At 45.0% G+C, this 13,715-nt stretch overlaps 1 protein-coding gene across 3 annotated transcripts in view; it reads left to right on the forward strand.

Moving 5' to 3' along the window:
* Positions 1-1,677: 1,677 nt before the first annotated feature.
* Positions 1,678-13,715, forward strand: part of AFAP1 (actin filament associated protein 1) — a 114,034-nt gene continuing 101,996 nt past the window's right edge. The window contains exon 1 of one of the 3 annotated variants that reach the window (XM_063401570.1): positions 1,678-1,821. The gene's annotated coding sequence lies outside the window, so the exon portion shown is untranslated. Of the gene's footprint in view, positions 1,822-1,872; positions 2,570-13,715 lie in introns of those variants that run through there. The other 2 variants (XM_063401572.1, XM_063401571.1) reach the window with 2 other exon arrangements.

A 13,715-nucleotide genomic window follows, 5' to 3' on the forward strand; every position in this document is an offset into this window, starting at 1 on the left:
ATCTCTCCAACTGCCTAAGGACAAATCCTTGTTATCTCACATATCTAGCAGAGGGCATAAAGTGCTTATTTTCTTGCTGGTCTTGTGATGACTCTCTCTCATCTGTGTTTGTCTGCTGATCAGCTTCCTAACTTCTTCAGGATGTTTCTGTGGAGGAAAGACTGAAGTGTTGCTAGAGCCAGACACGCTGTTTACAGACCTCAGCACATCTTAGGGCAGGCAGAGGCTGAGGCGTTACTTGATGTGATGTATGCACTAATTTAAAAAAACCCCAAAAACTGGAGGCAGTAAAGCCATCAAATACTGGAAGTGCTCACTGCAAGTGCACAAATCAGTGGTTCTGTGCAGATTATACTGCATGCACCACAGGAGCCGAGGGCTGTGGATTGTTCTCCCTAGAGATCATATTTTACAGGTCATGATACAAATTAAGTAGCTCAAAGAGAGCAATAGCTGCAAGCAATTGAACCGTGGAGAAGAGGAGCTATGGTTTAATTTCTTCAAGACCAGCTAAGCACTTTACTATTGCCTGAAAATCAGTACTTCTAAGTACTCCAAAGCCCCGCCTTGCCAACTCCCAACAAGAGAATATAAAAAGGCAGGTAGGAGCAGGCTGCTGCTGGAATAGCTCATCCTGTAGGCAAGTCCTTCCCTGCCCATACCCAAAGGCATACAAGAAAGAAAAGAGCTGAAAGTGAGATTTTAGGCTAAGTAATATTTGTTGAAAAGATTGGGCTGTTGAATTCAGCCCTCCTGTTGTAGGCTGCAGAGAACTCATGCATATCCCAAGTGGCCACACGGTGTACATGCTGACTAAATAGAATTTTCCCTGGTCAAACCTGTTACATTTGGTATCACCTTCTTGGAATGACTAAGGATGAGGAAACAGGACAGAAGAGCACATTAAACATGGCCAGAGTAACCCAAATTTTATTAATCAAAATTCAAGGTGCTTAACAAGTTACATACTCTATGGTACAAAGTAAGCTACAAGCTTGTATGGAATTATGCACTTGCATGTCCAATATTCCCCAACTATTTCTCACAAGAGCACACTTGTGCATCCAACTGTTAGAGCTGAAGTTAAAGATAGGAGTTCTGACAGCCAGCTGGACTCAAGACAAAGTCGCCTTAACTAATGTTCTTTAGTGACATTCTACTGTGACCTCAGATTTCCAGTTTCTGCTAAACTAAGACGATGGAACCAGGTGTTAAATTTGTGTTTGGTTTGTACTTGATTTTTACATCATTTCAAAAAAGAGATTAAATTTTAGACAAATGCAGACATGCCCATTATGCCCCAAATCCCTGTAATTCCTCCAGTGCTCAGTGCCCGGGTCACAGCATCTCCTGGGCAGGAATGGGGAGGGCATGGGCTGCACTGAGGCTCCCGCTGTGGTATCGCAGTATTCCAGCGTTTATTCGAGGAACAACCCCCTGACCCCGGGGAGGCTTTACTCTGGAGCAAGAAGCCCAGGTCGATCTGCCAGCATCTGCCTCGCACTGCGCGCCTCGGCTCACCTGCCCCTGCCCGGGGGCTGCTGCTCGCACCTGCCCCGTCCCGCCCCGCACCCGGGGGCTGCTGCGGCTCCCCCGCCTTTGTTCCGCTGGCTCCGCCTCGGCGCTGTCCCCTCCCCGCGGGGCGGGCCGGGCCCGGGGGCGGTGGGAGCGGGCCGCCCCCGCCCGCCGTGCCCTCCCTCCCCGCCGTCCCCTGGCGGTGCGGCGCCGGCTGCGCTCCGCAGAGCGGGGCCGCGGGAGGAGCCGCGGGAGGAGCCGCGCTCGCCGCTTTGTGCCGGCAGCCGCCGCGGGACGGCCGCGAAGGTAGGAGGGCTCCGGCCGCGCTGGGCGCCCGCCCGCCCGGGCAGCATCCCTGCCGAGCTCCGCGGGCCGAGGGGGAGCGGGAGGGAAGGAGAGGGAGGGGAAGGGCTGGATTCAGAATGGGCTTTTTCAGCAGCTGCTTCGCTGCTGCTCCAGGCAGCCCCGTGCTTGGAAAGCTGTGGGCTTACTGGGGGAAAAACAAAAAGAAAAAAAAAAATAGAAAAAATCTCACTCGTTCTCTTGGCCGGGAGCAGCACATGGAAAGAGCTGGGAGGGAACCCGGTTGTCGGGCGGCGGCGGCCACTGCCCGGGCTTTAGAGGGCAGGAACCGGCTGAGAGCCTCCGGAGCGCAGCCCTCTGTCCGCCATCCCGAAACTCGCATCCCCTCCCGGGAAAGGCACCGGCCAGGCAGCCGCGCTGCTGCTTTGTACCACTGCGAGCTTCCTTATTTTCTGCCTTTTGGGGTGGGCAGAGGTGGTCTCCCTGTAGGCTTGGCCACTTGATCCTGTTTCATCATAGCGGAGGGATTGCATCATGTTACAGTCCTGGAGTCAGTCAGAACAGAACCATCTTTCCAGATCCAGCCCGCTGGCCTCCCGGGCCGAGCCCTCCTGGATTTCCTGTCCAAAGGAGGTTCGAGCTGAGGAGCAGCCTGCCACTGGAGCCTGGGGGGGACCGGGCACAGCGACGTGGTTCCATTCCTTCCGCTGAGAGGGTTTTTGGAAACTCAAGTTTGTCGGTTCTACGCGCGGTATGTGTCTTGTGTTGAAGGGTTAGAGGAAACTTGCCAAAGATTTAGGCGGTAGGAAAATAATGGGCGGCAAAAGAGCCAGATACACTGCCAAAAGCAGGAGTCGCTGCATAAGCTGAAAGCTCTGGAGTGGCAGGAGGTGAGCGGATTCAGGCAGGCATCCCTCGGCATTCACCTGCCCTAAAGGACAGTGCAGCCGAGTAAATGCACACTCTGAAAGGCAAGACAAGGCACACGTGAGAAACAGAGAAGTATTTATTTAGCTCATGCCCCCTCTGGATCCTTTATGATCAGTTTGATGCAAACACTTGGTGTGCCTGTGCCGGTTCTGTTTATTGTATTACTGAAGTTTGCAGCTGAGATCCAGCTATGAAATGGGAAATCTCAAAGCCAGAGAAATCCAGTTAAATAATGTGCTTCAGTCCAGTGCTTCTTAAGATGACAGATTCTGCTGTTCTTTGTGCAGCTCTTTGTTTTGTTCCATGGGAAAAAAATGTCATGGCATGGCTTGGTTCAATTCTCAGAGGTATCCATAACAATTAATGGTTATTCCATAACTAGAGTCTCTCCCTCGCAGGTGCTCTGCTACTGTTTGCTCCGAGTGTTACAGGGCCACTCTTTTCGTTCATGAAAATAATAGTATTGTGAACCTTTTCTGGGAATGGTCGGTGCAGGGGCACAAGAGAACAGCTTGGCAGCCAGATGGATCTATCCATCAGTGCTCTCTTGTTTGGGCACTTGGTGCCCTTCCGTCATCCCTTATGCCTCCTGGTGGTTTCCGTGGGAAGAACTGCACAATTACTTTCTTGCTTAGAACAAACCATTTTCCCTCTTAAAACTGATATAAAAGAGGAGCAATTGCTGCATTAGAGCCAGAATGAGAGCATCCTGTCTTTCTGGGGCTATAGGGCACCACATGGGTTTAAGAAGAATTGGAAATGGATTTGAAAAAGAAGGACCTGCAGTTTTCTTTGTGTGCCAGCCAGTGATTGCAGCGACAACCCGGCAGACAGAACAATGAGCAGATACTCACTGCCTTTGGTGATATGTGGCACTGTTTGGTGCTTTCTAGGAAATTCATCATCAAAAGAAGTGTTATGTTGTGTATCTGTGTCTTGGGCTGATTTTTAGTTGAAGAGATTTTGAAGGTCTGTGGGGTTGAAATTGCATTACTGAAGCACTGCCAACGAGGAAGGGGTAAAATGCAAGACTTCAATAGATCAACCACTCACACCATTTAAAAATTTTACAATCTTAGTGAAGGATGATTTTCCTTTTCCTCTCGTAAAGCTCTCAGAGTTGAAGAGATACAGTCTGAGACATAAAACCCAAAAATCAAATATTGAAGTCTCAGTGGGACAGGCTGTGTTTGGTACACGTATGACTAATTGTGCAGTTCCTTTCAGTGGTGCAAAGACAACTTGCTGTGAGACCAGGAACAGTCTTGCCCTGCTGCTTGCTGCCATCTCCCTTGTGACATTGCCTGTCTCTCTTGTGACATTGCCTCAGGACAAAGAGCCAGCGGTCCAGGGCTGGTTGATGCTATCTGCAGCTGATTTAATTTCCATCCATTTTCCAAAGTTTAGTGTCTGATAGGTCAGTCAGTGGGAGTGTGGTATCCAGGAGCCCGCCTGGTTAACTGCTTTGTTCAAAGCTGTGCTCTTTGTCTCCTGAGGAGGGGTCGAGGAGGAGGAGGATGTACTTCATATTCATTTGCAGGAGATTTCCTGCTGAGGTGGGAGGGTGGGATGCAAGGGCTTGTGCCTCCAAACTCCTGTGCAGTTTGGTGCACTCTATGCTGTTACGGGTTAGTCACAGTAAAGCGTACTGTGGCAATTTTTCAAAAAAATTATGCATCCCTTCCAGCTATGCAGTTCAACTGGTTTTAGATGTGAGTGACACCTAGCTACTGGTATGGTTCTGACTTCCCTGACTCATCACTTCACTGACAAATAGTGTTTCATCTGGTGTAGAAACTGTCTGGGCTGGGCAGGTGACTTGTTACACACTTGGAAGGTATTATTCCAGATTAATGTACTTCTAATGTAAAGTGTTCTTAGGCTCACAGTTGAACTCTTCATAGTCAAACCCAACAAGAGTAATAGAAATGTGGAAGTCAGCCAGAGGACTACAGGTACTGAGAGCTTTTAGTGAAGGACTGAAAAAGCCAGATCTTGAGTGTACTCCTCCATCTATAAGGGTTGTCTAGGAGGAATTAGTTTTAGGAATTTGTTTTCTTACTATGAAGCACCCTAAGCTGACCTTAGAGCAATTTAAGTATTCAAGACCATATCAGATGTCTTTCTGGGGAGTGTCTGTGTGAAGCCACGCTGAGAACAGTCTGTCCACAGAGCATGGGCAGGTAGGGAGACAGGAGACATGGAGCTGCAATGGCACGGGGGTGACCCTGAGCTCAGAGTGCAGGGGTTACACCAGCACCAACCTATCTGTGCACACATGGAGGGCTGCCATTTGTACTGCATCAGTGCTCTAAAACACTCTGCTTAGATTAAATTGCTCTTACTCTGCTTGATGATCTTTAAGGTCCCTCCCAACCCAAACCATTCTATGATACTCTGTGATCAGAAGTTAACTTGTTCTGTGATACTGTGTGATCAGAAGTTAACTTGTAACTCTCCAGGTCATAACACACACACTGCTGTGAGTAATGGTAATGAACAGTATTACACGAACATAACTTGGGTTTGTGCAGTGAGGGATATCTCATAGCAGGTAACAGTGTTTTGGGACATAATCTCTATTTTCCAGAGATATGGCAAGAAATTAAAACCTGAATGGCAGAACTGCCATCAGTTTTCCCTTTGCCATCCTAATAAAAAGTCAGTCTTGACTTAATGTGTGTAGTAAAGTTTGACTGCCAGAGGTGCTGAGCACCCTTAACACAGCAATGTCCAAATGAGCTGCTGGTGGTTACCTCTCTTAGGGCATGCCTTGGAGAATACAGGAGGCTGTGAAAAGGATAAATCAATATCTATTGTATATTTTGTCAGTGTTCATCAAGAAATCTAGGAAAGAAATTCCTAAGAGGATTTTTTTTAATCAGTTGGATCTTGTACAGATACTGCTCTTTACACTGGTATTTTAAATATTGATGGTGGTACAAGGAGCAAACTGATAGGCCTGTCTTTTCTGTATCTCTTTCCTAAACTGAAAAAGGGGGGAAAAAATCAATGTATTATTCCTTTTATGGTGACATAGTGGTGGGATTTTTTGACTATCTGGGGGATTTCTGTTGCCAAGGTCTCTCTGCCATTATGCAGTTTTGAGCTGAGTGATAAAGACTCTCTCTAAGACAGATGTTGGTAATGGCCATATTGTGCCAAAATCTTTGTTAGTACAAAATGCTGAATAAAAATATTTCCATCCCTTAATAGTGCCAGAAAAGTGTACACAAGTGGTGTCAAATTTAATCTGTAATGTAGCTGATGCCTCAAAGATAACAACGACTTACCCCTGAGAAATACAACACTGTGTGTGAGGTAATTTCTATGAGTTACACTGAATATATATTATTCATTAGGGGACTGTCATTATATCATGCTTGTGAATTCCCCAAAGTGTCTTATCAATGTCCTCATCACATCTCAACATTTATGAAAAAGAGGATTTTGGTGTCCCACTGGACTGACTGATGCTGTGGCTTGCTGGTAGCCACTTCTAGTGAGCATGCTTGCCTTGTTCATTTAAAGTGAACAGACTTTGGGAAAGGAGCTTAGTGCATATATTCACATTATCAGAGATAGCGCTCCTTCACAGGGAATATGCAGTGGTATGTTATCTCAGTTCTGCAGAAGAGCAAACAGTAAAAGCTCTTTCATACACAGCTCTCATGCTAAACTACTCTGCAGTGTCTTCAAAGTGTAAAGGCTCAATATTTGGCCAGTTGCTGTGGATAGATTTTTTTGGGGGGTCCATTAAAGGATGCTTAAGTATCTCTTTGAAACTTATCTGGTCTCTCATCTGTTACACATGCTTATGGCAACCCTGTTAGAAATTGGAAGTGAGGAGAAGGCAAGGTGAGGATGGAATTTCCCTGTTATTAGCAATTAGCGGATCCAGATTTTATTTTCCTGTACCATTTTTGCCAGGAGCAGCTGCAAAGAGAGAATTACACAGTGACCTTCACAGCACTTCCTAGTGCCGTCATCAATCAGATCTGGCAGGAGCTTTATCACATCTATCAGTGTGGCTCATAAGCCACATGCTGTCTAGTCTGGGGGGAAAAACAAACAAACAATGGGAGCTACTGTAGGGTTTGTTTAAAATAAAACAACCAGGAGTGAGCTTTTCCCATATGTGCCAGTTTTCTAGGCAGATTTCTATTTTTGCCATGTGCTGTTGGGCTGATTAATAAAAGATGATTGTAAAGCAGTGGAAGAGACTTTCACCACATTTCAATGGCACTGGCAACTCATTCACAAGCACTTGCAGCTTCAGCCTTTCTCAGGTGATGCTCTTCAGTCTTATTTTTACAAAGGAATTTTTGCAGTTAGATTAGTTCAAGTGTTTTCTACACAGGTAAATGTTATAGAATAAATAAGTCTTTTCAGACTTCTCTGATTTTTATATGAAATAACATAGCTTTCTCAGATTAAGTGGTCTGGGTTTTGGTGGTTTTTTTGTGGGATCATGTGTGCCTTTGCAGTTTACTCTAGATCTCTTCCATAGGCAAGTTCATCAGCCAAAGTCAGCTGATCAGCTGCAACATCTCCCTTTTCAGCATGCAAAACATTATTAACACCCTGTAGGTGGCTGGTTTGTTTTCAGTTTGGTTGGTTGGTTTTCCCTGTTGACCTTGGTCTGGTTATGGAGTTTTCCTAAAACTTAAAACATTTTGTGTTCTTACATTTTTTAATTGTTACACCAAGTTCACTGCAGTTTTCAGATTTCTTTGCTCTCCTTTTCTTGCCATGTGCAATAGATAAAACTTTCTGGCTTTCCTTTCCTGGGCTCAGTACAATGACAGGTTGACAAGTTGTCACTTCATGCCTGATTGCAGGCACAGTCCTTGCTGACAGGTAGATGGGACAGCAAGAAGCACTGGGGACAGGCAGAATTGCTACTGTATGTGTAATTCCAGCTGCCTTCATGGTGACATGTTTGTGTGTGTATGTGATATATACAGATGAATATGTAGATAGATAAATAAAGAGTGTGTATGTGTAGGTGATAGGTGTAGGTAGGTGTAGGTGATATGGTGGAGCTGCCTTTGTCACACAGGTTTTCTGAGAAAAATGGCTAATTGCTAATAAATAAACTGTTAATGCTGATGGCCAACAGCAGGGTGTGAGCTGTGATTTCTGTGGTTTTGAACCAGCCAGTTCTTGGCAGAAGCCACCTTGGTACCAGATCTGGGCAAGGAAGTTTGAAATGCCAAATGAAACGGGCAATGGCAGGTGCAAGGAAAATGCGCATAAAATGTGAAATACATTTAGCAAAAGGTTATCTACTCTGTCAGGAAAAGGGAAATGATGTGAACTGGCAAGCTGGTTATGGAAATGATTGCTTTTGTGCTTTTTCTCAGTGTGTGCTGTGTTAGTTTGACAGGCTTTACAGCCCCAGCTGCTGCACTGGCACCAGGCAGGGCAGTGGCTGCAGTCACAGTCCCTGCCCCACAGACCTGCAAGCCTGGGGCAAGGAGCCTTCCCAAAACTGCACAAACACTTGGGAGAGAGGCTGTAAGAGTCCAAAGCCACAAGCAGCCCCATTTCAGCAGCAGGATGAGGAGGAGAGGGAAAGCTGCCAGCAGGGATTGGTGTGAGGTGCTGAGTCCTGTGTCATTATTTGGGGGCTCCTGCTTCATGAGGATTCAGCAAACCAGCTGGCTGTCTGCTGTGGGTCAGAGCAAACAAAAAGACATGGTTTCAGCCCTGAAAACAAGGGGGAAGTAATAAAATGGCAGGAGTTGGAAACAGGAGAGATGATGCAAAAGGCAGAGGGATGAGTTAGGGAGCAGGGCTGCCGAGTGCCACCGGAGCAGTGGTGGTTGGGAGCTGAGCTGCACAGGGGCCACTCTGGTGCTGTTCTGCTGCTGCATCCTAGCATAGATCAAACAGGAAGAAATGGCCCCTCAGAGAGTGGGAATAGAGTGAAAATACTGGATTTGTCACTGGCTGTAAGAGATCAGGCTGAAGAAAGCAAATATCTGAAAATGTTAGGAGACTCAGTGATTCTCAGCTCTCTTATACGTAGCATTATCAAAAGATTACCCTCTGGAAAATGAAAATAGCTGGTTTTTGGAAGGGAGGAAAAGTATTCAGACTGAAGAGCTTCTGAGAACACACAGGACTCTTCTCCTTGCCTGAGCCCTGTGTGTGCACCATGTGTTTGTCATTAGATCCATGAAAAGCTGCGAGCCTCCTTGGAGGGGAGTGATGGGTGCATGGTGGGTCCTTCAGGAAGAACCAGGAGAGCTGAGAGGAGACAAGGGGCTAGGTCAGGCCACAGCATTTTGTTTTGAGCTTAACAGGAATGAAATCCACCCTGAAGAGTCTTGGGGAAAATTCTGGATGAGAGCCAGTATGAATAATGCTGAGTGCAGATGGGTGGGACCCCACCTGGTTACAAAAACAGTCTGATTTCCAAGGTTAGCTATTTCTGCTGAAAAAGGGGATATTTAACAAGTAAGGTTTCATTTAAAAGGGAAAAAAAAAGGAGTTGGAGACCTTAAGAAAACAAACCCAAATCAAAAAATCTTAAAGTCTCTCACTTCAGAAATTAATGAAAACAAGCCCCCAAACATGCAGACAGCTGAAAGCACACTGCAAAAACCTCAGATAAACAAAACAAGTGTCCTCTGGGGAAAGGAAGAGTTGTTCTCTCTCTGGGAAAATTTGTCTGTTCCTGTGGCTTGTGAACTTTTCATCTTCTCTGGGGCTTTCTGCTGTCCTTGGTTTGCTTTTTTCAGTTTCTTGGTCTTCTTTCCCTGGAGCCTAGCAAAGTGTTTGTGGGAGCACTAGACTTTAAGTAAATGAATGACGAGTGCTGTTCCCAGGGGTTGGCTTTGGGACCAGTCTTGCTTGACATTTTTGTCAGTGACATGGGCAAGGGGATTGAGTTCCACTCAGCACCCACCAGCCTCTGCTCCTGCAGCCTGTGGCCATCAAGACACCTTCTCCCTTGTGACAGCCACATCCTGAGTGTTATTCCAGAGCTAATCTGGAGCAAACTGTGTTCAACAAGGCTCAAAAATGCAACAGTTGATTTTAGTCTGATTCAAGTTTCCATTAGTCTACACTGACTGCTGTTCCTGTCTGTCTGCAATGACTGAGTCCCACAGCCTCTCAACACTGCAATTTCCTTCACGTCCCTTTGGATCTTCCTCTTGTTGTTTGCAAAACACTGAGTCTAGATTTTGCATATGTGGAAAATCTTGCTGAGAGCTGTCCTTGCTTTGACCTCATTTTTTTAAGATCTTTCATTTTTCTGTCCTCTTGCTTATAGTCCAACTATGAAACTTTTAAAAGTGGTCTGAGTGTGAAAAATAAGTTGTAGTGAAGGCTCTTCTGTAAACCGTAGCTCTCTCTACAACCCAAGGGCAAATAGATTTGTGTGCAGAAGGCCCAAATTATTGATTTTCCCACAGAAACAATTTAAACACTGATTAGATTCAAAGGAAAGCAGAAGTTGTCTTGAAGAGGTATGATGTTTGGGGATTTCTAGACTTCTCAACCCTTTTTAAATTCTTCAAAACTTTTTTTTTCCTACCACAATAACATCTTTTAAAGGATTATGGAACTAGCTCTGCTATTCTTGCACTTGGGATTCCTGTCTGGTTTATGGTCAGCACACCTACAAGCTCCAGGATGTAAGTGCAAACTCAGATTGCCTTGAAGTTTATTGTACTTTATGGGAGCAAAGGGTGAAATCCATCTTCAAGACTTGGGGTCATTTGGGCTAGGTTTCCTGACATACCAGCTCCTACAAAAAACCCAGCTGTTCTGGGGTTTTCTGCCAGCTTTAAAGAAAAACAACCAAATAAAGGAAAAGTACTCTGCCAACTGGGGATCAAACCTCAGCTTGGTTTGAGTGTGCTTCAAGTAGTCTCAGTCTTTGCACTGACACTAGTTAAGTTCTTCTTTTGCTTCAGGGAGGTAACTTGGAAGCAGTATTTGTGAACGAGCCCAGCCCTTTCCCTGCACATTGCTCTAGGGAAGGGCTGTTTCCTGCTGAGATCCAAGTGTGAGACAGGATCTGAACAACCCAGAGCAAAACCTGCATGTAAATAATGTGAAAATAAAGATGTATGAAGTGATGCTGCTTTCCAAGGTGTGATTGTGGACTGGTTCTTGGCCAGGAGGCGTCTCTTGGATGGCCCATCCTGAGTCAGGACCAAAGGTTCAGGAATATGCCCTTGCTCAAGCTGAGGTTTGAGCTATGTATGGAGAGCAAAAGAAGCACAGCCCTTCTAGCAAGTTGTCATCAGTGACTTATAAAGCACTTGATACCTTAGAGCAGCTCTTTATATGTCAATAACTCATTAAAATCTAATGACTTGATGAAATTGGACAAGCAGTAGGAACTGGAAATGGCAGATGTTCAGGGTGCAGAGGGAGAGAGTGAACCGACAGGCTGCCTTGAAAGAAATGCATAATGAAGTTGTGAGGATTTTGGTGCTCTGGTCACCTCTCATCTGCCCTGGCAGTCCCCGAGCACTCCTGAGATTTCAGTATAAACCCACAGTCCTCTCCTGTGAAGCACAAGGAAGGGAGAGAAGCATGTAAGGATCCTCTAGCATCTTTTCCATTTATTTGTGTTGCCACCCCTGCTTTTAGAGCTTTCTCTTTAACTCTTGAGATGCTGGTGAGTTTAGGACCACTCCCAAATTCCGTGGTTCACAAGCTTTTATCTGCTTTACCTGGAAACCTTTCTGACATAATGGCAGGTGTTACATCCCTTTTACCTTTTACCACAGCCTGTTTGAACTGCAGTTTGCAGGGGTTACCTCACCTGCCCCTTGTGCCAAGCAGCCTGCAGCAAACATCTCACCTGCTGTTTACACTCCTGCTTGCATGAGTGGTGCCACTCCATGCTCTACTATTTGCTATTGAAATTACAGCCTGTGCCCTTCTCCCAGTGAGCTGGCAGAGGAGAGCTGTGCAGGTTTTCTCACTGACATGGGACCCTCCACACACACCTGCACTTCTCTTTGGTTGCCTTCACCCGGGTCAGCTGTGAGAGCTGACCATCCTGGATCAGTTCAGTTTGTGCCAAAATAACCCTTCCCTTATTCAGTTCAGCTGCACACAGCACAATGGAGCAACAAAAGTGTGTGTACAATTCCAGAGGGCTCTTACCAGCTCTGGGAGGGGTGGAATGAGGCTTGGCTCGGTGTGTACCACAGCACTTCACGGGGTTGTTTTGGTACAATCAGTAAGAAAGAGCATTTTTGTATAGTTCAGTAATATAAAAGTAATATTGAGCAACTGCACCTTGTGATGGGAGCTGCCAGGGTGGAACTACATAAAAGCAGACAAAGGGCATGGCAAGAAGGTTTTTGCTTGGATTGGAGAAATTGTTATTAAAGGCATAATTCTCCAGAAGTGTAGTTGTTGGACCATATGAAATAAGCCTACCAAGGAAAATGTTTAATTCCTTTTGCCACCGTTTCTTTATTAAAGTGAGAATTTCTTCCTGGTGAGATTTTTGTAAGGAGGAAACTTCACATACACCAGTGGAAGTTGTCCAAAGGAGAAGGGGAAAATGCCATTTCAAACCACTAAGTACCAAATTAATAAAGGCCACCTGGAAAAATAAATGTTCATTGGTTGATGATTTCAGGTGTAAAGTGCATTTTCTTATTGAATTGTTATTTATACTGTAGTAAACCCAATGCAGAATTAAATAATTTTATTCAGTTTTTAATTTGGCATTATAACCAGGTGATGCCTCCTCCTTCCTATGCTGAAGAATTAACATTCCTGTCTATAATAACCCTTTGTCTGCCTGTAGGCAAGTGAATTTTTGTCATTAACTAAGACCAGAAAGATCAGGGACTTGGCACCTTAATAATAGGACTGCTGGGAAACACCGAACACCTTCAGAGAGCCCTTTAAGTGGAGAGAATTGAGAATTTTCATTGTCTGCTGCCATTATCTTGTTTTCATTCTGCTTGTCTGCCAGCTTGTTACTAGTAACAAAGATTACCAGAATCTGGGCTTTTGAAAATCCCATTATATTCCTTTCTTTATCTGATCACACCATGGAATTATGTCACTGAATTCAAATTCTGATAGTGGTACATTTTGTGTCCTGGACGATTAAACATTTTGTCAGCATAACGTTGCATGGTTTCTAATTTAAGGATCAGAGGGGAGCATCCCATCTGCTCAGTGTGAGGGCTAAGAAATAGCAGTATTAAGCTAGCTAAAACAACTGTAAAATGTGTATTAAGACTAACAAGTGGATTAATTTGAGTAGTTTCCTATTACCTTAGCTTCTTTATCTTCCCACAGGGTTTTTTCTACCGTCTTCATATGTGCACCCATTTTCAGAATCTCTCAAAGAAAGAACTGTGTATTCTGGCTAAATAATGTGCCACCACTCTTTTGCTATATAGTTATTAAAGGATTTTACTTGTTAGGTCAGATTGGTGTCATTTTCCAGATTAAAAATAGTAACTTCTGAAGGGCAGATTTAGCAGGATGTATTGATTGTGACTGATAGCTGCTTTTCCAAATGATCATCAGCATCTACTCATCAAGGGCACTTAAAGGCAGCATAGCATGACCTTAATCTAGCTGCAAGTCCAAAGATGACAATATATCTGCTGGACTTGAAAAACATCAAACTGGTTTGTCTCCACACTTCACTTGCAAGTATCCTACCACAGAACAACCATATTCATTATTGTTTATGCTTATGCTTGTTTTTAAGCAACAGTCTGCCCCACACTGGAGATCTTTTGGATCCACGTGTGAATGGTACCCTATCCTCTGTATAGGACTTTTGCCATCCTTATTTTTAGCCTTGCCTTCCTCTTTGATTGAGTACCTGTGTCTGTTGTTAATTTTCATGTGTGATGAGTTTCGGATAGGGTCAGTGTCCTGACAAATTGCTTTAGAAGACAAATGGCGAGCAAGTGTCCACATTGTAGGAAATGAGACCAAGGTGCTCCATCATGGAG

This window comes from Prinia subflava, chromosome 7 (assembly GCF_021018805.1).
Source record: "Prinia subflava isolate CZ2003 ecotype Zambia chromosome 7, Cam_Psub_1.2, whole genome shotgun sequence".
NCBI classification, from domain to species: Eukaryota; Metazoa; Chordata; class Aves; order Passeriformes; family Cisticolidae; genus Prinia; species Prinia subflava.